The following is a 12,397-nucleotide window of genomic DNA, read 5'->3' on the forward strand; positions in this document are numbered from 1 at the left end:
CTTTGATGTCCACACAACCAGTTCAACCTCATGCAATTATATTTTTCCTTAGTTGATGCTGTATTTTCTTAGGATTAGTTGATATACTTTCACACACATTAAACATTTGTTGCAAACACTTATTTAGTTACAAAAACTCACAGCACACTTGGTTTGTTTCACATTATATTTTTAGTTGACCATACAGAATTATTTGTTTGGGAGCATGCACCATTGCTTACTTTTGGATTGTCATTCTGTTTGCATAACTATTTGTTTTTGTGTTTACCAGTGTTGGATTCCACACCAGTGAAGGAACCAGTATATCTACTAGCTTAAAGGGGTGGCGCCTAGAGCAGGAGCAGTTTTAGAGAGGAGGTGGCCTAATTGGACACTACCACTGCTTGTTGTGTCCAGGGGGTAGTTGTAACAAGTTTTGGGAAATAAAAACTGTTACTTTTGAACTTCCCTTGTGACTCCTCTTGCTTAACTGCTTGGTCCCACACAAGCACTTTGCTGCATGTCATGCCCCCTCGCTCTCCCCTTCCCTGTCTAAGCTGTCGAGTCAAAAACAAGTGTGGCCAAAAAGGCCACACAAAAAATAGTACATTTGCTGGTGGGCCTTAGCACAAACTGCATTATGTTGGGAACACATTATCTAGCGAGGTTAATGGGGTTTGCATGGTTTTTGTATGGAATTAGAAGTCTGCAAATGTTTTTGTCATTACTTCCTAGACATTAAAATGAATCCATTGATACCAACCATGTCATGCTAGTTGTCGATAAGCAGGCTAAAAAAATGTTCATAAGTTAGGCCGATTTCAAAGGAGTCTCTCACACTTCAAGATATCAGAATTAAAATCAGTTGGTAATGAATTTATTCCTGCATAATTTCACAGTGTATCTGATGCCATACATTTTTAAGATGATGTTGTCAATTAAACCATAACAATTTTAACATTTCCTCAACATAATGTAATCATGTTGACATTAGTTACACCACACACCCTGTTTAACACATGATTCTCCTTCATTTAAGACTAAACGTTTCTGCCGTTAAACATGGTCGACTGACCCTGATTGAATCAAGATACAAGAACGACAGATAATATAATCTAACACGGAATCTGGCATGTTTTACAGATAATCTGAGTGACCAGATGCTGTCCTGAAGCGCCTGTTTGATGAGGTGTACCTGGACCCACCAGACTCTCCTTACTGTATGAGAAATCCTCAGGAGGAAGTTGTTGCTGGACAGGTGTAATACTGCGGTCAAGCGATGGTCTGAAGACAACACTGCAGCAGCAGGAAAAGTCTCAGAATCCACTGGAAGACGTCAGGAGGAACACCTCTCAATCCTATTAAAGAATAGCAATAAAGCAAACAAATTAAACAAGAATGTGTTATTTATATAACCTGATCTCAGATATATTGGAACATTTTAAATACTGAAACGGACAGAAAACACTGTGAATGTAACGTTTTCAGTAGTGAAAAGGAGAAAGGAACCCTTTTTTTGCAAAGTCCACTGATGGTAAACTCAGGTAAAAACAGTGTGACTTACTGATTGTCTGATTGTTCAAATTAGAGATGCAAAAGAGCACTTTAATGACCTTGATTGTAGACAGAAATGTGAGAACTTGTGCAAATGGTACTAAAACTCTCATGTTATGGCTCATAAATAAAGTTGCTTGGAAAAAGGACTTTTTGTTTACAACCTTTAAGGAGATGTAAGGCTGTAAAAATAAGTAAAATGGGATATGTAACAGATGACAAAATTCCAAACAGTCATGATCTTGTGACATTTTGTGATTTAGTAATCTCTTAGTGGGATGATCTGGCATGACATTTAGGGCCTACCACTTTTAGAGCAACTACTGGAAGTGGTTAATGTGTCAAAGCTGTTGTAAGTCATCAGTACTTTATGCCACTAAGCAAAATCCTGTCTGCTCATTTTTAGGGCAACTATCTGTCCAGGAATCCGACACATTTACAGTCATGCTGATTGAGAGGGACCAGGCAGTAATGCACAGGTGAGTTTAAAACAGAAAACAGAACATATAACTGACAAAACAAAGGGACATATACTGTATACTGGCTAATCAACCAGGGTTAGACACAGAATCGGAAACTATCAATAAAACAGTGGCTACTACACCGTCCCGAATGAGATGACCTTCCTAGAAATTTGCGTGGAAACCAGTTGCCTTAAACCGTCTAAGTTTTTACACCTGTTAAGGTGAAATTATCAGTCAAGTTGTATTAACACAGAGCTGGAAGTTGAGGCAGTAGACTAGTTTACAGTAGTAGTCAGTACTAAAAATCGTTACGAAACATAAATTATTTTTTGTGTTGTCTAAAATAAGCATGTTAAGTTAACATTTAGTGCGTAACTTTTTGATTTTAATGAACGTCTGTTCCATTGAAGCCACTGCCAAATGACAAAGCTAATTAAGACCATCAGCTCCACAAAAGTCTCTCTGTATTTATCAGCATGGCTATTTCAGAAATTATGTCAACCAGCAACTTTTGCATGCAGAAAATCAAGCAAAGATAATTACCTCTTCTGAAGAGTCGTCATGTTTTTATAATCATCTGTGTCCTCCTTGGCTACTAGCAAAAGCGTGGAGGAGGGGTGGGGTGGAACGCGATCAGCTTGGGGCGACAGAAACTATGCACTATAGCTTTAAACATGCAAACATAAAAAATAAAAATAAACTACATAATTAATTTACTCATTTTAAATGTTGTTTATTTTCTTCCATGACACTTTGACTTTAAGAATATGTAATAAATACAGTACATGTATTCCAAAAAAACTGAGAATAAACATACGCAGAAACAGCGCAATTTTCCAAAGTATTGTACTGTGTGGAATATTCTCTCAATATTACTAATATTATATAATATATATTATATTACTTCCAATCTGTTTACATGATCTTTCTCACTTTCTCACCGCCCAGACACCGTCTGATAAACATGAACACTAATCAACCAAAAACTAAAACCAAGATAGCATACCCAAAACATTAACAGAACATTATCAAACACACTTTAACTAAGACAGAACCGTTCAGAACCCACCCAAAGCTCATATTTATATTATATATATATATATTTATATATATATATATATATATATTATATATATGCATATTTATTTTCCCATGAGCCTTTGCTTTGCTTCAGCACAGAACAGTTCAAGTGACCCCGCCCCTCCCATACAGTAACATCTATAGTTATCTCTGCTTAATATGTGCATTGCATACTTACATTACAAACAACTACTGTTTTTTAACAAAAACACGAAAGATTAAGTAGTGACCACTAAAAGTTTGATTACAACTAAATGCCAGTTTGCAGTGTAATTAAACTATAAATAACAAAAAACAAAAACACTTGTTCCAGAAAATGTAACCTTGCTTGGCATTAACAAACAAAAAATACTTATATAATGTAAATCACACACACAAAAACAATATGTGTTTCATGATAGGCAGGTCTTATATACAGCCTACAGAGGGAGGAACATGGTGCCAACGGTGCTGATGCGCATTTGAGCCACTAAGGGGATCTGGCTTTGTGTGAATCGGTCGGCTGTAAGGAGGAGGAGCTGGCAAAGAAATGCGAGAGGTCAGTGAGAGTCCAGAGTTCATTTCTTCAACTGTTTTTGCTTCTGCGCATTTGTATTGCGATCGCAAGAGGTCACTCGCAAACCATTTTTGACAACCATGCCGCAACAGGACACACCCTCCCACATGTGGACGTCAGGGTGGTGTCCTCATAGACATATAAAGAGACTATAGACTCTTTATTATGTCTATGGGTGTCCTGTTCTAAGTTAAAGTGCGTGGAAGTCAGCCGTTAAATATATTGATCCACTGTTTGGCGCGACCAACATGTTTTTTAGGCCTCCGTCTATAGCTCATGCCATATGCTATGATTGGAGCCTATGTGTTAACAGTCATGTTATATGATGCTCCAGGCTACAGTACCTGTGGCAATGATAGAGCCTTTCTCGTTCGTTTCTTGTAATAACACAACTTCTTATCACAAGATGGAGTTATAGCCTATGTTAAATAAGAAGTTAAGTTTTCTGCAAGTTTGGTAACTAGTTCATTGGTAGGTTAATGACGAGATAATACCATATGACTACATATATTAATAATTATTATATGAATATAGGCCTACTATGCCATACTAACAGCTAACAGGAAATGTGTGCTGCCATAGATCAAACTTTCTAATGCCGCTGACAATTAAACTTCATAGAGAACCAAATCGTTCCAACGATCTAGATCTTATTTTATTATACTGTATTTTTTTTTTTACTTTCTTCTATTACCTGTCTCATCTCTACACCACTGATTTAAATTTTTATGTGGACCAAATTAATTTACTTTGTGCTTTAAATTCTCGGACACTATAGTCAACCAAGGACACGCCAAACATATGTTTTATAGCCTGCATGCCACTGATTTGACTTTACTTTATTTTGCTTGAATAGTCATTTGGATTTGGGACACAGTGTCAGTTTCACACAATGTAAATAAGCAAGTACAACAATACACATTTTTACTTGTCTACCTTTATTAGACAAAATCAGGAGGAAGAGTAGGTTGACATGGTGATGAGGAGTACTTATAGTACAGGCATTATGCAACACACCCCACACAAATTGCAACAAAGACTCTTCAACTAATCTAGTCTCATAAAAGTCTCCTCTATAACATAAAACGTCCTGAGTGATTCAAGTAGTGGACAGTACTGAAAAACACTGAAAACTGTGATGCCACAATTTCCCGTTGCAGCCCGTGCTAAGGACGACACTACAGGTGAACAGGGAAAATTTTTACCAACAATATCACCATGGAAAGTGTTTACATTAAAGTATTCCCAACTTGTATTTATTTCAATATTTGTTCTTGTATTTTATCCTATTATTATTTCATGTATATGGTATGTATGTTGTATCCTAGTATCTCATTTATATGTATATTCTATGCTGTGGGACTGATATTTTGCTGCTGTAACACTATAATTTCCCATTTCTTGGGCTCTATCTATCTATCTATCTATCTATCTATCTATCTACCTTATGCTTTTGCCTTTCCTTTGTTGGTGTATATATGTGTGCATGTTATAGGTTTACAAAATGAAAAAGCCCGAAGTCCCGTAAGACAATATTAGTGTCTCCCCTTAAATGGGCTACAATGGGCAATTGTGCATCTTTGATTTCCATATTTTTCAATGCTTTCAAGCACTTGGATCTCTTAGACTTTTATAGTTATAGAGGAGACTTTTATGAGTAATAAACATTTGACCGATTTTCTGTTGCAATTTGTGCGTGATTCACCCTTTTTTTTTCCTCACAAATGATGTAAACCTCTTTACAGAGTATGTGCTGGCTTAGAATTGATATTGTGTGTCTTTTCAACCCACTAAGACATATGAAATATTATACTGCACACATAACAAACTGGGAATTTGAATCTAAATTGAATCACAATTCTAACACTCTTAAAACCTTAAAATACATTTCTCTATGTACAACAAACACTTACTAAATCTCTCCGAACAAAAAAACCTGTGTTTGCAAGTGATAATTCCCACTCACTGACCAATACTTTTATTTTTATGTTAGTTTCCTCAACACTAACGATTTGGAGATTTTTTTGTTATATGTACAGTAAAATTAGTAGTTTTGAATGAGTGAAAAGGAAAAAGCACTGCATTGGTGATGCAAACATTTTTACAAAAATCTATACCTTCTAGAATTACCAACTTTTAGGAGCAGGCGCCAAGTGCTGATGGACTAACTACAGCTCTGAGTGCTTTTAAAAAAGGATAGGGCCAGCTATATTCCATATTTTCTTGTTTTAAACAAATCCCCTGAACAGAATAACAGCAACAATAAAGTGATCTTACTAACAAGTATTGTCTGTGTTTCCAATTCTCATCAATCTTATTCCCCTGTGCCATAGAGCTCCATTGTTGTGTGAAATATTAAAACACATCAGCGGGTCACACTGTTGCACTGGGTGACGTTGTTCCTTCTTGCCATAAATACATTCACTGTAGTTTAATTTGACTCAATCCCATATAAATTTAGCCTAGAAATCCAATCCCAAATTTGAAAGATTAGGGCTGGCATCAATTAATGATAGTCGCCCATCTCGAGGCGGCACCAAGCGTGCATTTGAAATCTCACTGCACGCAATTGGATAACACACCCAATCACAACAACACACGGTGTGCAGTATCCAGAGTCCCATATGCTCAGCTACCAGCGGAGCTAACTAGTAGATTGTACTGTTGTGTATTTGTTAGCTCGCCTCTGGCCCGCCATATCAGATACACCAATGTGATTGGTGCAGTTGACTACAGGTATGTTAATGAGCAGCAGTACTCGATGCTAGAGTAACTCGCTGAGTGAATTCCAATTGTGCTCTCACAAGAACTCTGGATTTCCAGGGTACCATAAACTGTCCTGATGCTGTAAATTATAACAAGTGTACCTTAGGTCTATATCTGCAACATATAACCCATAACCCCATTTAACTATATTGTATGGACAGGTTTTTAAAGGTTAACGTTTTCAGTGGGAACCTTTGGAACTTAGGGCTGGCTGCCACGACAGAGTGGGGAAGTTGGAACGTTACACTTGTTGGTTGGTTTGGTTTGTGGACGAAAAATTTATTAGAAGTTACTGTCATAGTTTCGTTGCGAGTTTGCACTTTCTGGTGTTTACTGTTCCCTAGCTTTCATAGAGGATTTGCGTCAGAAATAGCGTTCATAGAACCTTTTTTCTGTGTTCGGACTGGACCAATTTAGGAGATTATAAGTTTCTCTGACCGCAGTTCGTATAACTCTTTCAGCTCCTACTCAGCGTAGGGTCTTTTCCCTTTCAAACTAGGTCTACGGTGATTGGTCCAACTTACAAATCACGCACCCCACTGCGCGCAATCTGTAGAAGCCATGCGTCTCCTTTAGCAAAACACTGACTACCTGAATAATGACTTGACTAGTGAATTACGACTAGAATGGACGGATTGCTGTACTCTGAAAAGTGGACTGATGCTGAGGATCATATTACACTAGAGCCTTTGTCTTCTGGTGTTTCTCTGTTAAGTGCTCCAGCCGGTCTTTAAACGCCGCCGTCTTCAAACTCCGTTATGAGGATCCGGCAAGGCACAACAGGAACATTCCGATGGCCTCCTCCATGCTGGTTTGTTGTTGCATGTGGCGCTAAAGTCAAGTGATGACGCTATAAAGACCGTTGCTGTGCTTGCGTCACTCCCCTACCCCTCAGACCAGTTCCTATGGCCCCCATGCAAATGGTAAAATCGGTTTTGGGGGGAGTGGGAGAGTGGTAGTGGTTAGAACTGTTTGAAGTGGCCTGTTCCCATAACTACGTTCCTGTTGGGGAAACTAAAAGGAACACACACACACACACACACACACACACACACAGGAGAACATGTGAACTCCAGACAGTAAAGCTGTGCTGACAGCTATGCCTAAAACTGAAAAAAACACATGCCATTTGTGGAAATTAAAACTAAATAAATCTTAAAGTGTTCATATTTCCATAAAACAACAATCAAAGACTATGCATACAGCATTACACTATTTACTATGGAACTTTTTTATTCAGCTTACATATTTATGCCACAGTTTTGGTGTATTCCAGCCAGTCCTCACCATGTGAACGCTCTAAAAAACAAGTGCTTGGTGACCGGCAGGCAACACAGTGTGAATACTAAAACAGCTCACAGAGAAACTCCTGCTGCTGTTCTCGGCTGCTCCTGCTCGACTCTTCTGTCCAGAAACTGCAGGTTGATTGGGTTAGAAGGGCAAAGCAGGGTTCTGGTGATCGGTTTGACTGTGGTCCAGCAGGATCGGCCTTATCTCGTATGGTTTTATCAACTTCAACATAAAAAAAAAGAGACATTGTTAAGTAGAAATACATGAAATGCTTTTTTTGGCAGGAATTGCATTCACTGTACGTGAGGCACAAAGAGTGCAGACACCGTCCACATTGCACTAACTGCAGCGCGGACTGATTGTAACAGGCTTTAGCGTTATGGTCAGATGGCATGTGTTATGTATCCATTCCATGCCAATACTAACAAAAGAAGAACAGCCATTCCTCTGTGCTCTGGTTAGATAGCTACTTCAGATCAATACAGCTCTCTGAATGTAGCAAAAAATAACGGTTTCCTGGGAGTGAAAGCAGGGTAGAGACGTGTTTAACTGGCTCTAAGTTAAAGGTCATACGGCTGAAATGTTGGTTTGGGTGCAGCGGTAGTCAAAACCCACTGACACAAACATGTAAAAAAAAATAATAATAATAATAAACTGCTACATACTGATACAATAATCTGCAGACGTACTGGTGCTTCAATCATACAGAGCTTTCCTTCACCACACTACTGACGGAGGGTCTGTCCTTGGAAGTATAAATTTCATCCAAAAGTTTTCTGATTAAAATTAAGTAAAACATGCATAAAGCCAAACTTATTACATTAAAATAATAATAGAATAACTAATAATAATTACATTTGTTTAAATACCATTGATTTAGTTTCCTGGCAGAAAAAACTGCACACTGTCATTTACTAGGGAAGCGGTTAATGCAACAGCATTCAATGATATTTATAGTCCCGCTCCATTTCAACATAACAATTCTCCAAGCACAAAGCCAGGCCCTAAATAATTTTTTTTCTCCTGTTTGTTGTGAAAGAACTTTGCTTGCACAGACCCCTGACCTTAAAGCTATCCAACACCTTTAGGATGAACTGAAGGCCAGGCCTATCACCCTAAAGCTCTTGGACTGTATGGGAGGAGATCCATGCAGCCAGGTTCCAACATTTTGTAAAAAGTCTTCCCAGAAGAGTGGAGGATGTTCTGGGAACAGATTAATGCCCACTGTTTTGAAATGACGTGTTCAGCGTCACATGTGGGTGTAATGTTATAGTCTGCATGTACTATTGACCATGTAGTGTAGTTTAAAAACATTGTGCTCGCAAAAAAGTGTTTGCAAAAGGAATGAACAAGATTCACACAGACTTCCATTCTTAATCTACAGAAAAGCACCAAAAATGAATGATAACAGCTTTGACAGAGAAGCAGCAGATCAGCGGCCATGGCAGCAACAGCAATGACATATCCTTACCCTGGATAGGAGGAGATACATCTCCAGCTCAGCCACCCGTCTGCCCAGACACGCCCGGATCCCAAAACCAACGGCACTGACCCGAACGGGTGGTGCTTGGACTTCTCCTCCACTCCTCGAAGCCAGCGCTGTGGCAGGAAGGCGTGGGGGTCGGGGAAAATGTTCTCATCATAGGACACAGCATAGTGGCACAGGTGGAACAGTGTCTGGAGAGAGGACATTCCTGTCACAATGCAATATTGGGGATTTCCTTGGAAAGTCACATGTGCACAGGACATTTATACATTCATACCGGTAGCTGTTACGCTTAAAGCTTTGTGATTATTAACTTTAGATAAAGTGAGGTTCCAAAGTTTAAAGTCTTAAATGTCAGAACATTTCAGGATTATGTTGTGTCGGACACGTTCCTCACGTTTTTGGGGGGAAGAGATGATCTCCGACCACAATCTCGTTTTCGACACTGACACGGGCATTTCCTGGTACCACTGGATACAGACTGGTGACCACAGAACACAGTGAGGAGTCAAGTTTTATCTGTTTGTTCGGGAAAAGTAACTTCTTGCAACAACAGGAGTAATTTACTCGACTAACATTTGAAGAGAAACCATTGATAAGTGTCTTCTCATCTACTTCAGCAGCAAGAAAGCAAATTAGGAAATTTACCAAAAAATGTGTGAACTATTCCTTTCAGGGAGGAAATGATGAAACTTTATATTTTCCCTATTATACATGGCATCAAACATGGTTTTTAATCAATGGATAGAGTACAATTTTGTATTTGTCTAGTAATAAGATAGATGTCCACAGTTTGGGTGTGATGTTTCTCTTCTTTGTCAGAACAAACAAAGTGGTCACTGCAGACCTCCATGTCCTGCAATCAAGTGTCCTATTAATGTAATATACAAATAAAAATGAAAGAAGGTCTCTAACCGTAGAGTCTCTCTGATGATGGCCTTCAGGAACGGCATCTGAGCAATGTCATATTGTTGGCACCCTGTCCCCAGGGCAAACCCTTATCACTTCCTGGTATAACTGTTCCTGGATCTCTGGCTCCTTAGCCATTTGATACAGAGACCATGAGATAGTGTTGGAGGTCTGCAACAGAGAGGAACGCACAGTTATCTTCTGTCTTTAATGTAATGTATTAATCATGCCTAGGTTACATAAAAGTGTTCAATTTTCTGTTACAATGAGGCATTATGCATGCATTGCTCTGTTACGCGGATGAGACAACTAAATGTAGGAAAAGTTAACTACTGTACAGTAAATCCCTCCCTTCCACACAGAGTGCACACACTGCATCTACTCACTGTGTCAACTCTGCCAGCAGGAGTTCGGTGTGATGCTGCCAGGATCTCAGTGACCGTCATCTGATCACCGAGCGCAGGTGTGTGGGTACGCACCCTCCACGTTCTGGTCCAGATTCACCTTCTCCTGGATGTCCTCCATTTTTTGCTTCACAAGCTCTTCAGCTACAAGACAAATTCATCTTTTTTTTATTTCACATGGGAGAACCAACACTAGGAGGAGACAGGCTTGACATTTTTGCCACTAGATGGCAAAGAAAACACACTTTCAACTGAAGGAATATGGGGGGACTAAGGAATAAGGACAGCAGGAATTGTGTAGTGGATTTGTGACTTTGTGGGAGTTACCAGAGCCTAGTGCCCTAGAAAGGATTTGTTAATGCAATGGCCATGAAGCGGGAGCTATAGTAACCTTTTGGGTCCAATTTTAACGAGCTAAGGGGTTGTACTTAGTGTCGTCATTAATTCATAGGTGGTTTTGCAATAAACCATCAGTGTCATCTCCTATTCCCTTTAAAAGCCAGGCGTGTTTGTACCTTGGAGCATTGCTATTACGGTGGATTTGCATCTTTTGTATGTGTGTGCACTTCTTTGTGTGTGTAACAGGCTAGTGTGCGTAGGCTGTGCAAGTTAAAATATTGATGAAATGAAAGATGCATTTTCGAGTTTTAAACCAGGTTTTTGTTAGTGAATGGGGCGATCACTTCCACTGCCTAAAGATTGCAATATGCCAAGAATTCACCTGAACACACCTCCCTATAAGACCAGCACGCCCATGGGCGTAAAGATGGGCGCAGGTGTGATTCGCTATTTAAATGATGTGGGCGCTGGGCGGTCGTAATAGCAAAGACACTTGGGTCGGGCTTTGCACTGCGCTGCGCCGGGTGAAAGATAGGGCCCTTAGTGTTAACAGTCAGTAATTGGGGAGTAGCAGAAAAGGGGTGCCAAGGGGCCCATAACGCTAATGCCACCTTTCTACCAAACAGTCCAGATCAGTCCAGTCCAATTCAGTTCAGTTCAGTTCGGTTTGACCCGCAACATCACAGGAGGGTTAAATAGCAACCCTGTTTCTGTAACAGAATTACTCATTATTAATTATTAACTCCAAGCTACACTTTGACTTTCTGGTGGAAATGAATACTGCTCACCGACTCTGAAGAGATTATCCCAGACTGCCACAAACTTTTTCCAGAAAGGCATGTAGGGCCAGACGGCTTGGGGAAGAGGACGATCATAGGGGAGAGCCGAAACATTCCCCCACAGAGAAGATGAACTTCTGGTCCTCGGGTACCACTTGTTCATGCAGCCCATACGGGTCTCAAATAACACTGAACAGATCCCTGCATGTAAAGATACAGTTTTTATACAGAGATTGCTTGGCTTCTGTGGGACAAAACAGGGATTTTAATGTGTAAATGCACTGGTTATTTTCCTCCTCTCCGGAAAACATATACTAAAACACTATGTGGACACCTATATATCCACCCATATGTGATTGTTGAAGATGTGTATTCCAACAAACCATGGGCATTAATATGCTGCATGGGCCTCCACTCTTCTTGATTCAGGATTTTCACTAGATTTGGAGCCTGGCTGCAGAGATTTGCTCAGCCACAAGATCAATAATAACGGCCCAACACTGATGCTAGATGATAAGGTCTGGCTCACAGTTACTGTTCCAATTCATGCCAAAGGTGTTCAATGGGGTTGAGGTGAGAGTTCTGTGCAGACCAATCAAGTTCTTTCTCACTGAACTGGGAATTAAAACCACTGATACTGATCATAAACACATGATCTAATCAGCTGTCAAGGCCCAAAAGACTCACAACTGTGTCAAGTCAAGTCAACACCCTGAATAACTGCAGCGCGCACCCCACACACAACACACACACACTGTAGGTATGTAGGTTGCCCTACATATAGCTGACTA

General features: G+C 39.8%; 1 pseudogene; it reads right to left on the minus strand.

The window, feature by feature from the left end:
• Positions 1 to 7,717: 7,717 nt before the first annotated feature.
• On the minus strand, positions 7,718 to 11,807 carry LOC116676013 (sterol 26-hydroxylase, mitochondrial-like; annotated as a pseudogene).
• Positions 11,808 to 12,397: the final 590 nt, after the last annotated feature.

This window comes from Etheostoma spectabile, unplaced genomic scaffold (genome assembly GCF_008692095.1).
Source record: "Etheostoma spectabile isolate EspeVRDwgs_2016 unplaced genomic scaffold, UIUC_Espe_1.0 scaffold00002591, whole genome shotgun sequence".
NCBI lineage: Eukaryota > Metazoa > Chordata > Actinopteri > Perciformes > Percidae > Etheostoma > Etheostoma spectabile.